We start from the raw sequence: 23,898 nt of genomic DNA on the forward strand, positions 1-23,898 counted from the left end.
TGGGTTTTTTTCTGTCATCTTTCTGCTCTTCGCTATATTCTTTCTGGATACATTTTTGTGTCTGCACTTTTGGTTTGTTTGTTCCAAAATAATTTGAGATTCTATGGTATCATTTAGAATAGGACTTGTTTACACAGGATTGATGACTGAGATTGCTCTTTCTGATTCTTCTTAAGTGTAGCATAAAAAATGGGATTATTCCTTTCATTTATTTCCTTTTCAATGCTGTCACAGGGGAACTTTGATGGGGTTGCCCCTCAAGCAGAACCACACCACTGAAGGAGACTAGAACAGCAGAGGACTTTAAGTTATTTGAGGAGGAATAAGCTGTTAAAATAAAATGACTCTCCTGAGTCTAAATGCATCTGTTGGAGACCTTTTAGTCTACTTATTTAGATAGTGACAGTGGGGATGAATCATACTCTTGGCCCAATAGACAATCTTTTAGGACATTGAAACCTAGATGAGGTGCTGAGGCCAGCTAAGAGCAGTGAATGCTCTGTGAGATCAAGTCTTACTCTTCATTGTGGAGGGATGGTTTTTTTTCACTTGTCGCACCCTAAAAGGATTTGTACTGATCCCAGCTCAACTGTCTGAGGTGAATTAGACACTGCAAAGATTGTATTCTACTATTTTGATTTTGTTTTAGTATTTATGCTCCACATTCTGCTCTGATATGCATGACCACTTCTTTCACTGAAACAAACATATAGAAAATGTTTATGGACAAGAGTGATCTAAAGTGAGATTGCAGGTTTTCAGCTGAAACAGATGGAGTTCTTTTACTTCACACTGTCTGTTTCATTTCCTGATTTGGAGATGTTTTTATGTGCAGGTCACAGTGGTATAAGTGACCTCAGAAACGTAAGGCAGTTGAAGGATTTGACTCTGTGAGATTTGTTGGAACAAAGACTGAATGATTTGGGCGACTTCCCTCAACATAGTAATCACTATGTGTGATTACTGGAGTGGGTGTGGAGAGGGGTGGGAGCTGTTTTTGCATAATATAGGTTAAAACATAGTGGAAGACATGTAGGAGAAATGGTGAAACGCTACAGTGTTTGGATTGATTGGAAATCAATAGCCAGCTGATGAAGAGAGACTAATTTCTCAGCAGCCACAGAATCAACATACTTAAAAGCGCATAATGGCTGTTGTAAACTAGTTAACAGAGGTTATAAAAGAGCTAATCCCCTTGAAACTTAATGTTACTACATGTAATTTTTTTTAATGTCAACTGCCTTCTGGTCAGGTAATTAAAATAAATAATAAACTAGTAGTTAATTGTCCTTGGTGGCTACTAATGCAAGGATCTCCACTTTAATAATTAATAATAGGCTGTTTGCTCATCAGCCTGAATATATTTTTCTTCCTGATTTTCCTTCATCTCACTTGCTGCCTTAATTTTTCTGCTTTTTTGAAAGAGACCTCAAGTTTTTACTAGTCTCTTTGTTTGGTACTATCTCCGTATAATAGTGCTACTGCTTGTCCACCTCTTCCAGTGGAACAGTTGCTATTGCTGCCTTTTCTTTGTATTCAGTGACAGTTGTCACGACTTTTTCTGGCATGTAATTACCGCAGATATGACACTGAATAGCTCTTCTCCTTTTCAAGTGTTACGTTTTTTAAAGAAGTCTGCAGTATGAAATCTTTATTTGTAGATTTCACTGGGTCCTCCAAAGCCAGATGGTTGAGATAAAGGAATAAGGATTGTAACATAATAAAATTAAAGGGTTCTTTCTACTAACTTAATCCAAAATTGTTAACTGCGGTGTTTACAAATTTCAGACCCCTGCACATTACTGTGGAAGTGATTCCACTTGACAGGGTGGGGGAAGACAAAACACTTCCACTTTTTATATTTTCATCAATAACAAAACAGATACCTAATTCTCTTTTTTCCTGTTTCTGACTTTCCCCTAGCTTTTTATGTGTAGTGAGCCATGTGCATGCTGATAAAGCCAGTATAACTTTGTGGTGGCATTAAGTGGGTCCTGGAGGTTGTTCTGTTTATTTTGACTTGTTTCTTGAGGTTTTCTTTGTTACAGGTTATTGATGGTTCACGTGCTTGGAAACTATTGTAGCAGGAAAGGAGGAGTAAGGAAAATGCTTATGCTTTCTTGATACTCTGGAGTGAAGAAAGTTAAGAGGCTCAAAGCTTCTCTGACACAGGTTATGCAATGACCTTTCCAGTGGCCTTGAATATCAAGACTAAAAAGGGGTCCTTAATGTGAACCATTTCTCATGGCTGTGTCATTTAATGTGAGCGTATCTTTCTGTAGGAGTGTCAGCTTAAACAGAATTTATATCTGCATGCATGTTGCAACCTTCTGAGCTGTGCTAGTACAGTTGTTTGTGCAGCTGTGTTTGAAAACAGATACAGGAAAAACTGGGATTAATAGAAAACAGGCCAGAGAAAAAGGTTATCCCAGATCTATTACATATCTGTTTTCATTGCACAACTGCAGAAATTGTTGTAAGAAATAAGAAAGAATATACTTTGTGGGATGGGAATTGAAGCTGCAATTTTCAGGCATTAGGAAAGGGTGGAGCAGTATGTTTGTGATGATGATTGCATATGCCCTTTGGATTACCTTTGGTGGAGTAGTGTCCCACTGTCCATAACCAGGATGTGTGAGGAGCTTTGAATAGTCATTGTGAAAAGCTGCAGCTAAAAGTTTGTTATTTCTTACTTTGACATATTCAATAATATCTGCCTGTGTTCTTGGTGTTACAGGTCATTCATACCACAGGGCCTTTGTGCTAGCACTCTTTGTTTACACTAGAATGATAAACACTCTTTGTTTACACTATTTGTAATTTATCAGTTACTTGTGTTGCTAGTCATGCTACAAAAAAGGAAAGGATGGAGAGAAAGCTTTTACCTACGAGATTCTTGACTATTAAACACTAGGGTTTGTGTCATCCTTTTATTTAATAAAACCCTCAATTTTTCACAAATGACTACTGTAATTAGACTTCACTTCTGTGGTCTGAAACCTGATCTTCTGAAAGGAGCCATAGCAGTGTTATCAATTGACAGGTTCAAACATGAAAAATAAGATAATGAATGCTGGAAAAAGTAAACGAAGCATACCTAATACACCCAAGATTATATATAATTTTGTTAAATTAATACACCATGTCTTAAAGGTAGCAGAAATACTGCGAAATGTCTTGATGAAATGGAAAAAGAAAATGTTTCATATTAATGCCATTCTATTGGAAAACCACTTAGAGCAAATAACCGTAATTTGCATTCTGATCCTTGTTCTGTGAAGTGCCTTATCAAAAAGAAATACTCCATTACTTCTCTATAACAGTTCTAATTTTGAATTAAAAAATACTTTTCAGGTGGATCATTAGAACAAATTCCATCCTTTAAAAGCCTGTCTCCCTCATCAGAGTGAAACCTGCAAAAATGCTTTTTAAACAATTTTGTTCTGTACATGACAGCCTAATTTTTATGTTCAGGGGTAATTTTTTTAAACTAATAAGATTCCTGTCCATTTTTATCTTCCTTGCGCACACAGACACTAAATTACTTTACGAATGACCTTGTTCTGTTCAGAGGTTTTTTGTAACAGTTTTTTGGGTTTGGTGGATTTTGTTTTGTTTTAATTCTAGACACAAGCTATGTTATTTGAAAAATGTGCAGAAACATATTGGTAGAGACAGTACTACAGCTGATAATTTAATAATTAACTATTCATCATTTATAAGCACATTAGAAATTTATGCAGTTTAGTTCCTATATAGACTTTGTTGAAATCACAGAGTTCCCACTCATTTTGGTCCTGCAAAATGACTCAGTGTTTCTCCTTCCCTTTTTTGTAAATGACTAGTGATTCTGGAGAAGGATCAGGATTTCCAAATGGTAAGAAGATGATGATTTCAAAGGCTCTAATTTGGAGAAAGGAGATAATTAGCAAATTATGTTAGCCTTAGGAAAACTACAGATGAACACCTAAAAGTGGTCAGAGTAACTGCACATCTGAAACTTAATGAAGCAAGTATAATTCATAATGGATTTGCTGTGATGTGGAACATTTTAAGATTTATGTACTATACTGCATGAATGACAAGTAGTCTTTATTGCAGCTGCCTTTATTTTTGAGGAGCTAAAAACTTGCTGTGCTCATCTAAGGGCAAGGGACCATCTCTTGCTTTGACAGGCATCATGGCTTAAACAAGTTTTTACGTTTGGAACTAATGAAATGGTGGATAATCACTGAAAATGAAAGTGAGAAAATGAATCTGTTTAAATTAATTTCACTAAGTACTGGTGGCAGCAGTGGAATGTTACAATCGATATTCGCTTTGATCTTACAGCGTAATGTTGTTGATTTGTTTACTTTAATGTCTAGCCTGTTTGTGATGAAACCCATCTTACCTGCTCTTTCTAAACTAAAATATGGTTCAGCCAATGCATAAAACATTTTAAATGCTTGGCTTCCGTTGATAGCACTGTAATGAGGTTGGAAATGTACTTACCTGTAGGCATTGTATAAAGCCTAAGTATAGCTGTCAGGGTACCAGCAATTGCTTTGGAAAACAGATTTCTGAAACATTTAGGGCTCTGTTGAATGCTGAATCATTTCTACTTTTGCGGTGAATGATTGCGAGAGACCTCACTAAAGCATCCAAGTGGTGGCCTCTTTTATAATAGGAGGGACCTGGGGCTCAGCATAGTATTAACTTTTCTGTACCAAATTAATGACTTCTGTACAGCATGCTCATTCTGGAAAAGCCGTATAATATGGACTAAGCAAATGCAGGGGACCAAAACATGTTTTAAATTAATAACCATCTTCTAATTAATAACCATCAGTTTCAGATTTAGAAGAAGACAGGGAGGAGAAAAAGCAGTGGATGGATGATTTAGGAACTTTTCCATGCAACAGTTTGAAATCATTTTGAGAAGCCAAATTTAGACACACCCCATGTAGTGTTCTCAGTTGAGGGTCACAAAATTTACCAGAGCCTTTCTCAGCAGCCAGGAAGAAAATAGTCACGTGTTTGAAAGACAAATCACGCTGCAATGACAGCTTCTTGCAGAGATGACCGATGTTATTTAAAATACAGTCAGGAATGCGTGTCAGCAGGGCTAAAATGTGTGTGCCTCCTTGAACCAACCTGTTACCTGTAAGTATACGAATGTTTGTCTGTAAGGAAAATTTTTGGAACCTTTGTGAGTGATTTGATAAGTGCCTGAGTTTTGATAAATGCTACTTTTTCTTTTTCTATAATTCATTAAAGATAGTGGAGTAACTTGTGTAGATTTTATTATTATAGCTACCAACAGTTTCTATCTCCATCTTCAGCAGTAAAGATGCAATTAATCAAAGACCGGACCTTACATAACATTAACTATTACAACAAATAAAGTAACAATTATATTAAATGCTACTTAGAATATCTGAAATAAATTAATGGAATAATAATTAACAATTTTGCCATCATTTTGCTTGAGGAACCAATCTCTTTCTGAGAATGGCTATACTGAAGTTAGTAAATAAATCCAGGAACTGAAGTAAATACAGTAATGTACTTATTAAAAGAATTAGCTGAATTGGCTCTTTACAAATAAAATCAGCTTTTTCTTGTGATGCTCATTACTCGCCTATGGGAGACTTTTGGATGGGTGACTTATTCCTGTGTTCTTCTGTGGGTAAGTATTAAAATTCTTTCTTTCATGTTTACTTTTACACTTGGTACAGTTGAATATCTAGGGTTTGGAAAAACTGGATTAGGCTGTGCCCTATTCACTTTTAAGTACCAGCCCACTAGTGCCTTTTCAGTAATATGGGATGTTTCTTTTAGCTGCTGCATATAATCCAGGCTGTGAATAACATCCTTCTTCTCCCTTGGCCCAGGAAGCATCTCACAATTGCAGCCTCTGCAAGGTCTTAGATCATTCTTCCCACTCAGATTCCATGCCTTTATAAATCAGCTCAATTCGTTAGTATGTCACATCAGGCATGCTGGCCAAATATAATTACAGCATTTTCAACAGTGTAGAGTTGGACTGAGTGATCCATCTGAAAGAGAGAGATTGTTTTTTATTTCCCCTTTTTATCTATTTTTATGGGTGCTTTTCTATTATTTCTTCTGTCAAAAACACTATTTCAAATACCTTTTTAGTTTGGCCTAAAACTCATTTGGCAGAAAGGACTAAGGTGACTGGATCCTGAGAAGTGTGCTTTGAATTGGTCTTGACTGGAGATGCCAGGTCTTAGTGAAACTCTATCATGCAACATATGTCAATACTGTTGCTTTCAAGACAGTCTTGCTAAAAGTTATGCAGTGAAGCAGTATGAATTATTGACAGACTAAATTCTTGTCTGTCACATGCTAACTGCGCCAGATACCTATATCTGCAGATGTTGTAGACTGGATCGATTCCTCTTTTTGCTCCCTCTGCCTTTCTTCATCTCCTAATGCAATTGATCACTGCCCAGCCACTGCCTTCACAGCGTGTCCCTCCAGTAGCCACCTTGTGCTCTGTCACCTTTAGCTGGCACTATTGATTACTATTTTTCTCATCAGTCTCTCTTTTAAAAGCTTGAACAGTATACAAACCCACAGAGAGCTTAAATAAGTCAAAAGGAAAGAACCCCTTTCTTTCATTCTCCACCCTCGAAAAGCACTAGATTGTGTGTGTTCTTGCCTCAGACAGATGTTATTTCTCCTTGACTTGCCTCATTTCCTGGGAAAAAACCCAACAGAATCTCAAATATTAACACTGGCAGCTTGCAGTCTTGTGTTTCTTCTCTGAGCCTATGGGGCATGCCTTAGGGAGTTTGTGTTCCCTTCCAAGCAAGGCTTAGTGTGGTGCTTATTCCCTAGAGCCTGAATTGCTATTTAGTGAACAACCTCACTGCCGCAGTAAAGAGGAAAAAAGTTGTGTACTCAGGGAGGCTGAAGATTTTTTGAGCTTTTTACTTTCTAGAATCTTGCGCATGGTTCTGAAAGTAACAAAGATGATTAGGAAGACTGTAAAGAGAGGTGATGTCTTAGATTTTGTCATACCCACCCATCAATGCTCTATTCTCTTTCATGCTATCTAGAGGCTGACATCAAAATGGCAACTAATTAAAAGTAAACATGTTGGCATCCTTTGAACTTGAGTGATACTTCAGAGATGAGAGAGGTAGCTGTCCTCAATATTTTCCTAGCTGCTTACTTTTAACTCTTAAGCCTGCTTGAAGTATGTTTGGGTTATAAGTTAATATTGTTGGCAGATTTATTCTGAAATGAAGTACACGCACTAATTAGCTCACTTGCAGTGCTAGCTAAGGTGTTTTTTTCTTTTTGTTCCCTTTCCAGAATCTGTAATTTTTCCTTCTTCCCTAGAAATTATGGTAAAATTCACCTCACAGTAACAATAAAAAAAAACAAAACCAAAAAAACCCCACAACCAAAAACCAAATCCACCAACAAAAAAACCCCAACAACAAAAAAACCAACAAAACCCAAAAGCCACCAAAACAAACCAACCTGGGGTCTGATTCAATTAAGACAGAAAGCCCCCTTTGGTATAGGTTAACACAAAGTTGTGATACTCTATTTTGCTTCTTTAGGGCCATTTTTCATGTAGTGGAATTTGTTTGGATTCTGTTTCCCATAATATGTATTCTTGTCATATGAATTTTGATTGCCTTTTCTCCCTTTTTACCCCCCCCTCCACCAGTGTGTATAAGGTTCTTTTGCTATTGGCCTAATCATACTCATAGATTTAATCATTACTTTACTTTTCAGTTGACTTCCACCCAATAGGAGCTCCAGTCCTTACAGGAGTTAGAGGTGAAGCATTCCTATGCACTTATTCTTGTTAGTGCAGGTTGTTTACCAGTATACATTTTCATACTATTTATCCAGGGTATTTTTGATTAAAAGGGATCAATTAAGTGTACTGGGGAATTTTTCAAATGCCTAAGAGAATTCGTGTTCAAATGTGTTTCATGATAATCCATCACAACTGTCTTTTTCATTATTCCTTGTAACTCCTAATTCCTTGTATTTTTCTGGTGCATTAAAATATTTATAAACAATCTTCTTCCTCTCTCAATTCCCCATTATCCTTTATGCATGTTTCCATGCTAGATGTGTGTGTATATTGCTTCTTTCAATTATCTATTAACTCTAAGTTGCTTATCTATAAATTTTGCTGCTCTTCTCTGGCTTCTCTGATTTACCAATTGCTTTGCACTAATGCAATACAGAGAATATAATTAAGTTCCCTGGAAAAATGTAGAGAAAACCAGTACTTTTGTGTTTTTTATACTGTGCTCCACCTTTTTAGTCTAAAATTGCCTCTACTGTTTTTGGATCTTCATTTCTTCTATTTTGCACGTTTCTTTACTGATGAATCTCATCTTGTTGATCCACACATATTTTGAATTTAACTTCTATTTTTTCAGCATTGATCTTTCATCATTCTTGAACCTTAAACCTCTTGGGCTAATCATGGACAATCCAAGCACACAAGTGTCATTCAATAAAAAGAACCCAAACTATTATCCTTTAATCTGTTCTTATATTGGGTTGTCATTTGAGCAACAGACACAGGTTTTCCTCCCACAGCCATAGCAGTAAGAAACTTTGCAATACTTTTAGGTAAAAGCTGGTTTGGCCGAGAATCAGATTCCACACTAGTGGCTTAGTTATTGAACTACTGTGAAGGACACACCGATGGATTTAATATAACAGTGATACATTTCTAGGCTAGTCAAAAGTCTTTAAAGTATTTTCTTCTTTTAGTGGTTAGCTAGAAATGGATTAAATCCTAGCCTTGGAAAGAACAGCACTATTTACCCTGCTTACAGTTTCAATAAAGAAAAAATGCCTTGTGTAAACTCTAGCAATTATCCTGCATATTTTATTTTTTTTTTTAAATAATCCTATTTAGTGTATGTTGACTCTGAGCAGCGAGTAGTCAAGCCTGGATAGTTAAAGTTACAGAGTGAAATGTATAAATCCCGACTCAGTTGCTATGGTTTAGAAGCAGTTTATGTGTACTGGAAAGAAAGAGCAGCAAATGAAAATCCTTTTATGCGAAAACAATGTTTAAGAAATACATTGATCCTAGTACTCTGCTAGACATCCTTTGTTTTCATTTTCTGGTAAACACAACTGCTTTATAATGAAAAGGAAAACAAAAAAAGCTTTTTGGGGGTCCAATTAAACACCAGTTTATGATTCTAAGCAGAAGGGTGGGAATCTATCGTCTATGTAGCAGCTGGCTTTAAATATAGACCTGGAATTACTGTGATTTAGAAACAGGAACATGGGAGAGAAGTCCTTCGTAAAGGAGAGGGCAGATTTTTTCATTCTTTTGTATATTTTGGAACTATTCTGGTCCAGATCCATTGAGGGTTGTTGTTATTTTTTTTTCCTTTTAAATTTATTCCTATTCCCTCCTTAGCTCCTTAATAACTCTTCCTCATACATGCTCTGCTCATTTCAAACTGTATCCCTGTAGTCATGGTTGGGGCACTCTTTCTCTCAAATGGAGGAATTACAGTATGATGAAGTAAAATGGTTGTGCTCTGGATGGAGATACTCTCTGTGACTGGGAAATTCCCTGCAGGGAAAGGTCCAGGGAAAGTACATGGCTCCCATGTTCACATGAGAGATGTGTCCTAGCTGCAGATATCTCACTGGATGATCTTAAGGTCCTTTGTAGATCTATTTCTGTCATCAGTGAGCTTTGGGTTTTTACTCTAGTTTTCTCAGGAAGGAAAGGTAGAAGCAAGAACTCAAGCACATAGTTTGATAGTAGAGAGTCTGCAAAGAGGAAAACCATGGGAAATCATAATCCAGAAATTCTGCTTCATCCTTAATTTTTGCCAGCTGGCTGGAATATAGTGAACTGACAGTTCAGTTTTCAGCATCTACCTGGATATGCTGAACAGCTGATAAGAAATTGGTGGATATGAGAACATGGGGATGTAGTGACGTCTCCACATGCAAAGAGTAGAATGGCAAGACCAGAGGAAGAAATTTTCTACCAACAGAAGGCAACTTTTTTGATGAAGAAGTGCAGATCACTTTAATCTGCACTCTAATATACTTTACCTGATGAAGAAGGAAGGCTGTTTATTTTAGGACTTAACTCTAATCTCAGTTCTTCAGAAAATCTCATTTTAAAAAGATTGTGGGTTTTATGAATTAATAGTTCTTGTCCTTTCAAGGTTTTAGCTCTTGTAAGCATGTACAGGCCAAAAGGCTCAATAGAGTTTAGTTTTTCACTATGGGGTGAAATGTTGAATGAAAGACTATTTTTATAAACCTTTACTAGAGCAACAAATAATTTCAAACTTCTTTATTCTTTGTGTTGAATTGTGCAATATTCATCAGTTTTGGTTTTGTGTAAAAGTATATGGATTTATGAGCGTGCATAAATATTAAGTTGTTATTCAACTTAATATTTATATTATGTTATTTCTTCTCAGTTGTCTGGAATGAAAGTGAAGTTTGCACCCTCTTCATGCCAGCTGGCATTGTGGCTTCTTCTGTTTGTCCTTTATTAGGCTGTTTTAGCATTTGTTTGGGATATTTGATGTATTGAGGATCAAATACAGTGGGCAAATGAAGTATCCAAAGGGATGTCTATAACAGTGCTCCTACAGTGCTTCTGTTTTGTATTTGAAAACATGATGATGAATGGAAGCATCATCCATAAATGGAAAACATGATGAATATATGGAAGCTTTCAAAGCAGTGTCTTGAGTAACTTTTAGATATGCCAGTCTGAGAGTGAACAAGAAATTTACCCAGTGTGAATTATATTACCCTTTTTTAATTCACTGTCCTGGTTTAGCAGTAGCAGTCATTTTTGCTCCTTCTTAGTAGCTGGTGCAGCGCTGTGGTTTTGACTTTTGACCTGGGAACAGAGCTGATAACACCAATGTTTAGACTGACCAAGGACTTTGTGAGTCTCATGCTCTGCCAGGGAGGAGGGGAAGCCCGGAGGAAGCAAAGACAGGACACCTGACCCAAACTAGCCAAAGAGGTATTCCATACCACAGCACGTCATGCCCAGGATGTAGAACTGAGAGTTCCCGGAAGGGCTTGGATCACAGCAGGGTGGGGGTGAGGTATTGGTCGGTGAGGTGTTATATTCTCTTCCCTTGTTATTTACTTTATCATTATTATTATTATTGGTGGTAGCAGTAGTGATTTGTGTTATACCTTAGTTATTAAACTGTTCTTATCTCAACCCATGGGAGTTGCATTCTTTCGATTCTCCTCCCCATCCCTCCAGGAGCGGAGGGAAGAAAGGTGGTGGTGGTGGGGGGAAGTAGACTGCGTGGTTCTAATTTACGGCCTGGGTTTAAACCACAACATTCACTCAAGTTTATTTTTGTGTTCTCTTAGAATATTTTACACTTATATAGACTAGTTTTGATTAGCCAATTTTTTTTAATCAGAATATTTGTTTGAACATTGATTAGTATTCCAGATTATATTTTAAAATATTTTCATGCAAGAAAATAAGAACTGTAAATCAAACTTTAGGCCCCATCTACACTTTCTAGGTTCATTAAAACTAGAATTTATCTCTGTGTTTGCTTTATATAAGCATTTGTGATAAAATAAAAAGTGTTTCTTACTAAGGATTGCGCTGAATGATTTTCCTGTTCTGTGAGCACGTCTAGACTTAAAAACTTCTGGTATGAATATGAATCTGACTCTGTTCCAAATTTTCCATAAAAACCCCCTGAGATGGGAATGCTTGGGAACAGGAGGTTACTCATTCTGTGTGGTAGGTAGCATTGATCCTGCCAGGGCCATTTCATAGCTGACTAAACATATGCCACAGAGGAGTTCTTTCTCTAGTCGGCTCCACTCATTTGCTATAAGAAACTAGAGTTCAAGTCCTGAGGTTAAACAGGGCTGAATATGGCCTTTTCCATCCGTTCAGGTTCCCATTAAAACTGATTTCCTTCCTGGTTTGCATTTAGTATTTCTCCTTGTTTGGACAGACATTTCATTCTGGATCCAAGGAACTACTTTCACTCAGAATGTTATTGAAACATCTTCTATTAAATGAATTCTTCTGTTAAAAATTATTTTATTGGAAAATAGCTGACCATCACTGTCATCCACAAATTAATTTTGGCATCTGGTAAATGACAATGTAAAGCATATGGTGCACGCTTCCCCTGCCTAATTATTTCCAAAATTGCCTTTTAGTTTGCTTTTGGTTTTTTTTGCTTTTCAAACTTTTGTGATTTGGTGGTTGTTCTTCCACACCACTGGCCATATGAAATATTCAGGTACAGTGAGTCTGTATCCACTGAAGTGCAGATCATCTCACCCTGGGGCTTAATCTGCAGCCTTGCAATCTGCCTGGTGGGGAGGTGTGACAGCAGATAATTACAGTTACTCAGGTGCAAATCACAGAAGAAGCTATGGCTCAGTCATGACCATTTTCTTGCTCTTTTTTATGGCTCAAGCAAAAGGACAAAAAATAAAGGCAAGCTAATTCACATCAATTGGCTCATCTCCTTTTATGTCCTTGCTGTCCATGCCAGAGCTTCTCCTCTCGTTTCCCTCAGTCCAACCTTTTACCTCATGCTCTTTAACTCTAGTGACGAGTATTCTCTCTCCTCCCTCTGAAGTCGAAAAACAAATGGCTATTCCCTGTGAATTACAGGGATGTTCATAAGACCTGTGACATTCCAACTTTTGAGTTCACTTACTGTTAAGAAATGCTTAGGAAAAAAGAAAAAACAAACAAACTACCCAAGCTTTCTCTGTTAACAAGAATAGTCAGTAGGGTGAAGTAATATATGGACAAGATTAGTGAAGACAGGTGTATGGCAATGAAAAATGTAGCTAAATAGCAGAGTATAGAAGTTTAGACTGAACTTGGTATAATGCAGAAGGTTAATAAGGTACAGAAGTATTGTGAGTGTGCACAGAATGTATGTATTTAACCTCAACTGCTCCTAACTTTCTTAAACTAAGACTGGCAGTATTAAAATGCTTGTCTTGACTGACAGCAAGAGTATATTGCTGCTTTTATATTTTTCCTGGAAACAGCACAAACCTGCAGTTTAATAAGCATTCCTTTATTAAACATTCACTGAATGCCTGTCTGCTGTAATGTGGGGCTAGACTGAGCAAAAGCAGACATACTCCTGATGGCTTCTTATGTTTGAAATGATTTAATTTGATTCAAGCAAGGGATTCAGTGAGGCTGAACCTGCCAGTGTAAATGTATTTGTAAGGACATATTTTTGAATAGTAAGAGGGCTTGGTTGACCTCCTTGTCGGAGTCTCTGAGAAGCAATCCACTCAGGAATATGCTCTTACAATGCAAGGACAAAGTCATAAAGATGTCCTGTAGTGTGCTGCTATGCTATACTTGCGCTTATTATAACTCTGTATGTACAAATTTAATTCATTGATGCCGACACCTCACTATATAAGTGGAATAGTTCAAAGATTCTGAATAAAAGTCTCGCTTGTGCAGTGTTATTTAAGTAATCTTCCTGCAATAGAGACTTAACCATTGTCAGTAATGTTAAAACTAATGTTATTCTTGGTGCCAGGGTTGTGCAAAAGAGAGCTGTGCTACTGTTTTAGAATTGTTCATGAGTTTAATGCATTCTCACTTAGCTGTTCTATACCCCTGACAAATTCATGCCTGGCCCTAGAGAGGTAAAGGAAGATACTAAATTCTTTCATTGTTGTAAAAACACTCACAGAAGCCTGTAATTAAAGATGTGTTTAAGCAAAGGCAAAAATAAACATTATAAAGGTGTAAATTTTGAAAGTAACCTTTTTTTTAAGTTATAAAATTTAGTCCAGATTCTGAATATCTTATTCAGATTGCTGAGTATTTATTAATTTCAGTAATCCTGTTGTCTTAAATGTGTTCTCCATCATAAAATGAGATTGTGGAAGTCATCTAAATTGTAGCAAATATAAAGTATTCACTTTCAGGATGCTTGAAAGTCAGGTCACGAGTAACTAGGAGCAGAGTGAAGGAAGTCTGCGCTACTTGTCTGTGGAATAAAATGTTCTGCTGGGTCTGAGCTGTGGCAGGGAAAGGATGGTAACCTAAATTATTTGAAGTAATGTGAAATCCTGGTAGTTTGTACTTTTCACATATGTTAGCCATCTGAGCTGTAAAGGACATTTAACTGCAGATGAATTTTTGCTGGAGAAAACATTTGTCTGCCTGCATCTATGTTTTACTACTGGCAGACAAACTTGACAATTTTCCTTGTTTAGAGAATTTTAGTATTATAATCTGCTTATGTGACCAGAAGTTAGGCTGAATACATCACATAATTGCTTGAGTAACTGGCAGATAACTAAGGGAGACAAAATCCTTGCTGATTTTTTCTTTTCATGATGTATTTTTTGTTATATCTGACTATATACATTTTTAATGGAAATTTTTTACCATTTTGAGTAGTCTTGCAACTGAGACTACTGAGTGAAATCTATATTTGAAGACATGCAGGAAAACACTCTCCTTTCTCAAGCATTCTTGGGAATAATGCTGCCTTTTTTTCTATTCTGACAAGCTGTGGGAGTTTCTGCTGCTGCCAGGCAGAAAGGGAACATTTCCTCCTCCAGTGTTACCTCTGAGAGTATTGGGTCCAAACGAGGCTGTGGCAAAGGCAGATGGAGACTGATGGTAAAATGAAGGTTTATTAACTTTTAATGTTTTCTTTTTTTCTGTGGTAACATCTTCAAAATAATCTTGCCCTCAAGATGTACTCTATATACTCTTAATTTTAAATTACTTACAAGCTACCTATGAGAAAAATCCATCCTCTTTGTTTACTGTCTTCTTGCATATGAATATTTTTGCTCCCAGGCATATCAGATTACTTCTGAAAGAAGGTTGTATTGAGGTGGGGGTTGGTGTCTTCTCCCAGGTAACAAGTGATAGGACAAGAGGTAACGGCCTCAAGCTGTGCCAGGGGAGATACAGATTGGATATAAAGAAAAATTTCTTCACGGAGAGGGTAATGGGATATTGGAACAGGCTGCCCAGGGAAGTGGGGGAGTCACCATTCCTGGAAGTGTTCAATAACCGTGTAGATGAGGCCCTTAGTGACATGGTGTATTGGTGGTCTTGGCAGTCCTGGGGTAATCATAGAATATTTAGGGTTGGAAAGGACCTTAAGATCATCTAGGTCCAACCCCCCTGCTGTGAGCAGGGGCACTACACGCTAGACCATACCACCCAAGGCTCTGTCCAACCTGGCCTTGAACACTGCCATGGATGGAGCATTCACAACCCATCCCACCCTCACAGTAGAGAACTTCTTCCTTATATCTAACCTTAACTTCCCCTGTTTAATTTTAAACCCATTTCCCCTGTCCTGTCACTACAGTCCCTAACGAAGAGTCCCTCTCTAGCATCCTTGTAGGCCACCTTTAAATCCTGGAAGGCTGCTGTGAGATCTCCATGCAGCCTTCTCTGGCTGGTTAGACTTGATAATCTTAGAAGGTTTTTTCCAACCTAGCTGATTCTATGATTCTATACTTCCAAGTGCAGTTTGTTGACAAACATATGTCGATAATCCCAGAGCTCTAGGTTCTCTTGGGCTTCTTTGAATTGCGCACAGTTAATTACACCATTGGCCTATATTAGTTTTTAGAAAGCAATGGCACAGGAGCAATTACAACATTAACTTTTAACAAGATAATAAACTTGAACTAGCACAGTCAATAACTGTGCCTTCACATAGTATGTAACATGTTATGTGAATTAGGAATGTTTTTTGGTTAATTGAAGTTGCATAAAGTATGCTTTTATCCCTTAATCTTGAAAGACTAGCTAAAACTCAGAGTAAAACCTACTAGATGCTACAAAAGTATTAAATAAAAGGAATGTTTTTAACTTCAATTTAGTTGTCTTTCCTTAAAGGAATACCTAAGGGCTCTTGGAATAATACTTTTCTAAAAGCATAGCAAGCTCCTTTAATCCTGCTACAATAAAAATATTTAAGACTTACTATTTATATCTAGAAAAGGTAAATTCTCTAAACTCTTAAGTCAAAATATGTGATCTGATGATATTGCAATACCATTTGTGTTCATAAAAACATGTTGTCAAAGAACAAAAGGACTATTTTATGAGACTAAAAAAACTTCCATCTTTTTTGGAATTCTGTATTTAAAATGGCTAATACCAGATATTTTAAAGGTAGCTGAAACCTTTTGTGTCTGATTTCCAGAGTATGCTATATTGGACATTTCTTTAGTACTTTCCAGAGAGCATAGTCCTGTAGTTAGAAAACTGCATTTTTTAATTTTAACCAAGTTAACCCAGGTTCTAGTCCTCATTATTCATTATGTGCAGTACATACATGCATTAGTGCATACCTGTGTTTTCCCCTACAGTACATATATCTGTGGACCTTTCACACAAAGCCAGAACAGAAAAAGCAGTTGCAAATCTGCTGCTGGTACTCTTTTGTCTATGAAGCCAAATAGTGTAACCCACTGTATACATCATGCAGTTAACTGCAGAACTAAGAGTGCTTTGCATCTCTTAGAATATTCTTTGCATGTAGCAAATGGAATTTGCTAACTTCATGGGTTTTCTCCCTCACTGCAAGGCCAAGGAAAAGAGAAGTGATTATTTCATAATCCCTCATGGAGTGTAGAATGATCAAATTTGTGTGCAACTAAGCATGAATGTTCTATTTGTTTCTGTAACAGCAAACTAACTTTGGAGATTGGATGGTTTAGACTACATTTAGTCAGAAGAGTGTCAGATGGGAAGGCAGCATGACAGTGGAGGTGATCGCCATAAGTGTGCTGACTGATCAGAGTCAGGTACAAGTCAAACTGAATTCCATAAAGCCTCACTTTGTAAAATGTTTTGAGGTTTCATGAAATTACATTTAAAAAATTCAGGCTTACAAGCAGGATAACTGGTATTCAATTCCTCTTTGCATAGGAAATTTGTCAATAACAATTTATTTTACAGAGGTATTTGTAGTAGGCTTGACTTTGCTGCTCTAGTAAAATACCAACATTCTCATTCCCTCTTTTTAAAGAATTTTATGCTGGGTGCACACTGCATGATTGTTTCTTAATCACTAATGGACCTGAGGGCCTGACTTGTTGCAGTTGCATTAAAATAAATCCATGCTCACCTTATCAGAGGCAAAAGGGCAGACTTGGTTCTTGTTGGACAACACTTCCCTGTGTCTCAGGACAAAGGTGCGACTAGTTTACTCTGAAGCACTTCTAAGTTAAATCCCCAGGGAAAGCAGTTACTTGGATGACCCTAGGTGAGGAGACGACAAAGACATCATTTTCCCCAATACCGTACTGAATTGCTTCAATTTACAGGCAAGTTCTAAGGATACGCAAATAAAGGTTCCTACATGTAGTTACCTGGGGAAAAGGGGAACAAAAGTTGTTTACTGCTGTGAGGAAAGCAGTTGAAAGGCAGTGATAGAGATGGCCTCATCCATATGCTGTGTGTGCTGCATTATCATGTTTCCCATCAACAGCATATGTGAAGAGAGGCTGGAACTGGAATCAGTCACTGACTCAGAAATCTAGTAAGGTTTGATAAATCCTTGTCAATACTTTGTATGATGCGTTTATTTGTTTCTGTAAATTGAACAATGCTGGCTTTCATTATACAAGTGTTCTGAGCAACTTTATGCATTTTTTAGTACTGATTTTGCCCTTCTTCGCACACAGTAGAAGAAACAATGTTGAGCTAGGAGTGCCTTAGTTATCTTTGCAGTGCACATTAATGTGCACCTGTTTTGTTTGGTGTGGAGACACACAGAAATGGTGGCAAAGCCCAGGGTTCGTAGGGTTCTGGTGTATTTAAATACTGACCCAAGTTGTACTGGTAGAAAAGGTACTCCATAAAAACTGTTAATGCAGATTTCTTGTGATGTGAACCTGTACTAGAGCATTTTCTACAGAAGGGGTTAGTTTGTACCAGGTGAGTTGTACTATTTAAAAACAGCGATATAGTGTATATTATCAAACAATGGAAGGTGTATATATATATATATATATATATATGTAAAAAATATAATTCAAAGTTGTGTGTGTTTTTTCTGTTTGGTTTGGTGTGTTGTTTTTTTTTTTAAAGTTAGAGCAGCCTTCCAGTATCTGAAGGGGGCTTACAAGGATGCCAGAGAGAGACTCTTCATCAGGGATTGTAGTGATAAGACAGGAGGTAATGGGTTCAAACTTAAACAGGGGAAGCTCAGGTTAGATACAAGGAAGAAGTTGTTTACTGGAAGGGCGGTGAGACACTGGCACACATTGCCCAAAGGAGTGGTAAATACTCCATCCATGGCAGTGTTCAAGGCCAGGTTGGACAGAGCCTTGAGTGACATGGTGTGAGGTGTCCCTGCCCATGGCAGGGGGGTTGGAACTAGATGATAAGGTCCTTTCCAACCCTAACTATTCTATGATTCTATGATTCTATCTGCTTTCCATTCTCTACTGTAGAGCAGCAAAATTTATGTGTATATTATTTTTATTTAATTTGTAAGACTGGATACATTCCGTGGCTCTCATCCTGCATCAAATAGGTCAGCTGTGGCATTTTTTCTTTCAAAAACAGATTATTGTTTACTTTAGTTTGTAATCATAGTTTTTAACAGCAAAAGTATTTGCTAATGTAGTTAACACCAATCTGTTACAGCACAAAACTCATTAGCCTTTTCCTCTTAACATTTAACCTTCAAACAAGTCATTAAGTGTTATTGATTATTTAGTAATAGCTTAGAAATTGTGACCTGATTTACAATGTGTCAACATCTTTCCATTTGATTTTCCTTAAGTAAACTTTCCTTAAGTAAAATAAAGCAAACAAACCAGTTTTCAACATTTCACTTATTAAACTTGTATATGCGGCACTTTCACAGAAACTGTTGTCTCAGGAGATGTAGAAAGAGAAATCAAGGTCATGGGAGGTTCAAGAAGAAGATGTAATTCAGCTACTTCAGACAGCCAAGTCCAGTTTGGTTTTTTACAAAGCAGGACAGTGCTACAAGAGATAATTTAGAGGATGATATGTGTTAACTTTCAGTTTGTCTGAAATGGTTTGTAATAACTGCTCCATTAGACTCCCTTTTAGCAAAGAACTGCCAGAAACTTCTTGTTTGATTATGCATGTATCAGTTAATTTCTTTTCTGATTCTATGTTCAGATAAAAAAAATGAAAGCAATAACCCGATGCATCTCCCAGTACTGTGCTTCTTTGTCATGTTGTGCACCTCTAGTTGTTTTCTAGTGTGTGTTCATGTGTGCATTTAGCACAACATGGTTCTATTCCATGTGGTTGGAGTTCTGAAGCAAACACGTATCAAATCTAATTATCTTTTAGCTATTGTCAGGATGTCAGGTGAAAAATAGTTAATAATGGCTGTCTATATTTTCATTTTGCCCACCTAATATCAGGAAGGTATTCTCCAGTGGTCTTTCTGCTACTGATAAGCAACTTCCTGATTATAATCACATGAAGGATGAATACATTCATCAGTCATGTGCTTTGATTGTCATTAATCTTCTATAGCAGGGCAATTGTATTTGTGTAGCAGGAAATGCGTGCGCTGGCTCTTTCTAGCATGGTGAAAAGATAAGCAGAAAATATTGGAAATACTATGATGATCAGACAGTTATACTGCCTTACATGTTCTGTTTAAGTTCTTATGATGAGGTGAAGCAAGCCTTTTCTACAGGGTATAAAAATAACCAAGAAGGAAATCTACACACTGGAAATCTCCTTTAGTGAATGGCATTTCATGTTTTGCTAAGTAGCTCCCAGTGTGAAAATCAGCAATAAATGAATGTAACCATATTCTTTTTTTTTTTTGTACCATTGAAAAGAAACAGTCATTAGAAACAACAGTACCTTTATTTCTTCAGTACTTCTAACTCCATTGGAAGAAGCCCATTTCCAGTTCGGGACTTTTTCTCAGTTAAGGGGCTCTAATACATTTCTAAACCTTGTACTTCACATGAAGATAAAAACTGTACAAAATGAGGTCCACATGATAAGCCAGCTGCTGTCTTTGATATCAGTGAACTCCCAAATCACCCAATATAAAAAGTATGTAATGGTTCCTGGAATTAGTATCCTGATTACGTAGTGAATTTGTGTAGGACAGCTGCTTTGTCTGTTTCTCAAGAGGTGATTGGTGTCCAGCTGCCTAGATAGAAACCTGGAATATGAGCAGATTTGCAGGAGAAATCATTAGAGGGGGAGCTGAACATAAGAAAAAAGCTAAGAGGGAGCTGCCCTGGGAGGAGAATGAGAAATTAGTGGAACATGAGTGGGTGTCAGGTATTAGATGGAGCTTTTTGTCAGGGATAATTTGATAGGGAGAAAAATGACAGAAAGGGAGGTGAATGTATATAAAACATATACAGCATCGTTCACAACTTGAGGGCGGAAATAAATGATTAGGTCACATTTCTTGTTTTACCTAAGCAATCTATTCATCACTGCCTTGTTTGTTTGTGCTTAAGAAAATACTAGTGTATCACTGGACACGATAAATGAGGTACCATAAGTATACTTGTGAGTATCCTAAATAGAAAATTATTGAACCAATGTCTGGGGCTTTATCTTTGGAACATGTTTAAATCAGGTGAAGCTGCCAAAAAAAATCAACCCAAACAAAAATTAAAAGTGCAAATTTTTGTGATGTGTATTGCTCTGAGGGTGTATCAAGTGTTTTGATATTTATTGAATAGCATTTCGCTGTATGATTTCCAGCCTTTTTTTTCTTTTTTTTCTTTTCCAGTGAGTCTTATCTTCAAAATTCCATTTATTTGAGGGTTATGTTTTGTTGCTATCAGGCTGTTCTGTAAGAGTTTATCCTATTGCTCCCTAAAGATCAAATTTACGCATGAAAAGAATTGCTTGCTGTTTCTGAAGTGTTAAGGTTTTATACAGAATTCTTGTAATTTGTTTACTTTCCTGTGCTTAAGAACACCAGAATCTGCCTGGCAGATGTGCTGAGAATAAAGCCAATATGAAAGTAGGAATATATTTGCTAGGACCATATGAGTTTGATGAAGTGAAACTTATTTGTCCCCTTTTTGTCATCACCAGAAGTTCTTGCTGATCATTCATAAGCCAGCAACTAGGCTCAGTGGTTTGAAATTGCCTTTCCCTTACTTCAGTTAAGCAGAGTCTTCCAGTTCAGTATGCATCTCTCTCACTTAACAACATAATTACAATTTACCTTAGTCTCTCAAACAATAAATTCATTATTCAAATATATAAAAGATATATTTAGCAAGATAAACCTAATTTTGGAGTTTATATCAGTCGTCAGCCAGTAACATGACTGCAGTGCACAGTAACTACACTGTGCGTTTTTATACACTCACATTTCACATTCTGTAAACAATCTGAACCCTACCAGAGAAGCAAGATGTAGACTAAATAAGCAGCATGCACATAATTAGTAACAGCAAGTGCGTGGCTCTGCTGGCCATGTCTCTATTGGTATCCCATGCAGGAGCTCTGGGTTGCATGCTGCATGCTGTTAATCACATTTGCGATGCCTCCAGCATGACACAGCTCATAAACTTTCAGGTTGTTGCCTGCCCTTGGCTTGTCTACACCAGGCAGAGCTCAACAGAGAGAGCAGTTTTTAATTCCACTATCATCTGTGGATGTCTCCTAAGGAATGGGCAGCTGAGCCTCTGGGGGAGCAGGCAGTTCTTTGCATATGCCTTTTCAACATGTTATATATGTATTAAAAAAGGAAAAGTTAAAATACATGTCTGCTAGGTACCTTCTAATTTTTCATCGCTGCCTTATTTGGCGCCTTTTAAGTGTATTCACAAGGTGCATCACAAGGTGTATTCACAATCATGCATCCCAGAGCATCTCTCTTCAGCATAGCTATAGGCCAGTTTGTATTTCTACACAATAGAGACGTGCCACTTAGTCACAAGTTCAGATTTTGCAAATAAAATTATATTAGTACTGCTGTTCAGTGTCCTGCGTTTCTTGATAAGGGTTAGTAGCAATGCTGTGCTGATGTGTGTCTGCTTCTCTAGGTCTGTCTCATTTGGTTCTGGCTTAGGGCTGTCTGCACCACGCAGTGTTGCACAGTGTTGCACAGTGTTTTTATATCAGTCCTGCACAGCAATTGTATTATGAGCTGATGAAGCCATCCATCAGTAAAAACGCAAGCTTTTTTATTTCTATTTAGGGAACAAACCAGTTCACAAAATGTTATACAACTTCATTTTATAAAGTTTTCAGTACACACTGTTGCATGAGAGGTATAGTCTAAGAACTTCTGCTCCCAAATCTAGACCTTCCGCACAATTTGTAAAATGTATTCCAAAATGACCAATAATTTTGCAGGCCTTTATGAAAAAGAAATATTAACACTGACTGTTAGGTCAGTATCCATCTCATCAGCAGATTTGCTGGATTTTACTTCAGCATGCATTAGAGAGCAATTTACTAGTAAGTTCAAGTAAATTTTAGCTAGAAAATCCTTTGCCACTATTTATGTTATGAAAATAAAAATAGCCAAGAGCATCATTCAGTATTATATTGCAAATAATGCTATTGCTTTACAGGGCATTCTGCTTCTCAATGCCCTTTCTGCTGTTTCGTTCTAGTTACCTTTCAGCACCAGTAATAAAAGATGATGAATTAATTAGTGCAAATGTATGATAATTATTATCAGATGAAATAAACATAAACCAAAAATGAGTTATAACTAATCAATAATTATGTACTATACTCAATCTTCAGTATGTGGGGCATGTCTAAATAGCATCATTATAATGAAAATCAAATTATTGCACAGCTGTGTTGATTATTGAGCATCGTTATAACTTTCATCCTCTTCATTTGGTTCCTGCTTAAGTCATGATTTTGTGCCCGCTTCTTAATACTAGAAATGTCTCTCTTTTCTGTGCATTGATTTATAGTTAATATTGAGGCATAAAATTTCCTATTATTGTGTCTTTCTCAAGGTTTTTCACAGGTATTATGCAGGTAGGCTCCAGATTCTTTCACTGCAGTAATATGGAAGCATGAAAGCAATATGGAAGACTAAAGACAAACTTAAATAATATATGTCCCTGTGCTTGGTTTTAATCTGTGCCTGAAGATATTTTGACCCAAATTATGAAATATATTGCAGTTTCATAAGAGGCAGCTGCAGTCAGCTTATTCTGAGCTACTCAAATTTAACTTCATGGAATATGGAACAGGTAAAATTATTTATGACCCATTCAGTCTCCCAGTCTTGCTTTGGATTGAATAGAATTGAATCTACATTTGTATTCTTATGTCATTTGATTGTTCTCTTGCTTTGCCTAAAGAACAAGAGAAAAAAAAATGGGTGCCTATATTTGACAAATTTTCAAAACTAAAATGCTGTAGGAAAATAGTGAAATATTTATGATATGTTCTTTTTGGCATATGTTTTAAGATTTCATATAGAGTTTCAGATGTTCTGTGAAGAAAACACCACAAATATGCTATCATTTGAAATCCAAGCCTGTTTCTGGACCTGAAGCTTGCTTGCAAATGGTCTTTATAATGACGAGTCTACACTATAGCACCTCAAAAGCCTCTTAAGATGAGGATGAATTTCAGTTTTCATATACCTTTATTGTTTGAGACGCAAGCACAAGAAATTATTTTTTTAGGCATTTCTTTTATAATTTTGAATTACCATGAATGAAAATACTGAACTTGTTATTTCAAAGGTATTTAGAATAATTATAGTACAGAATGTCAAAAGATCTTATTTTTTCCTGAGTGCTGAGAGCTAACTGTTGAAAAAGATAGTTAACACTTTCTGTGAGAATAAACAGGGGACATTAATCCTTTGGGCTGAAAGGAATCAGTAGATTTTACATTTTGGCTCTCATTTTGGCCATCAC

Source organism: Psittacula echo (assembly GCF_963264785.1).
Source record: "Psittacula echo genome assembly, chromosome: 7".
Lineage (NCBI taxonomy): Eukaryota > Metazoa > Chordata > Aves > Psittaciformes > Psittacidae > Psittacula > Psittacula echo.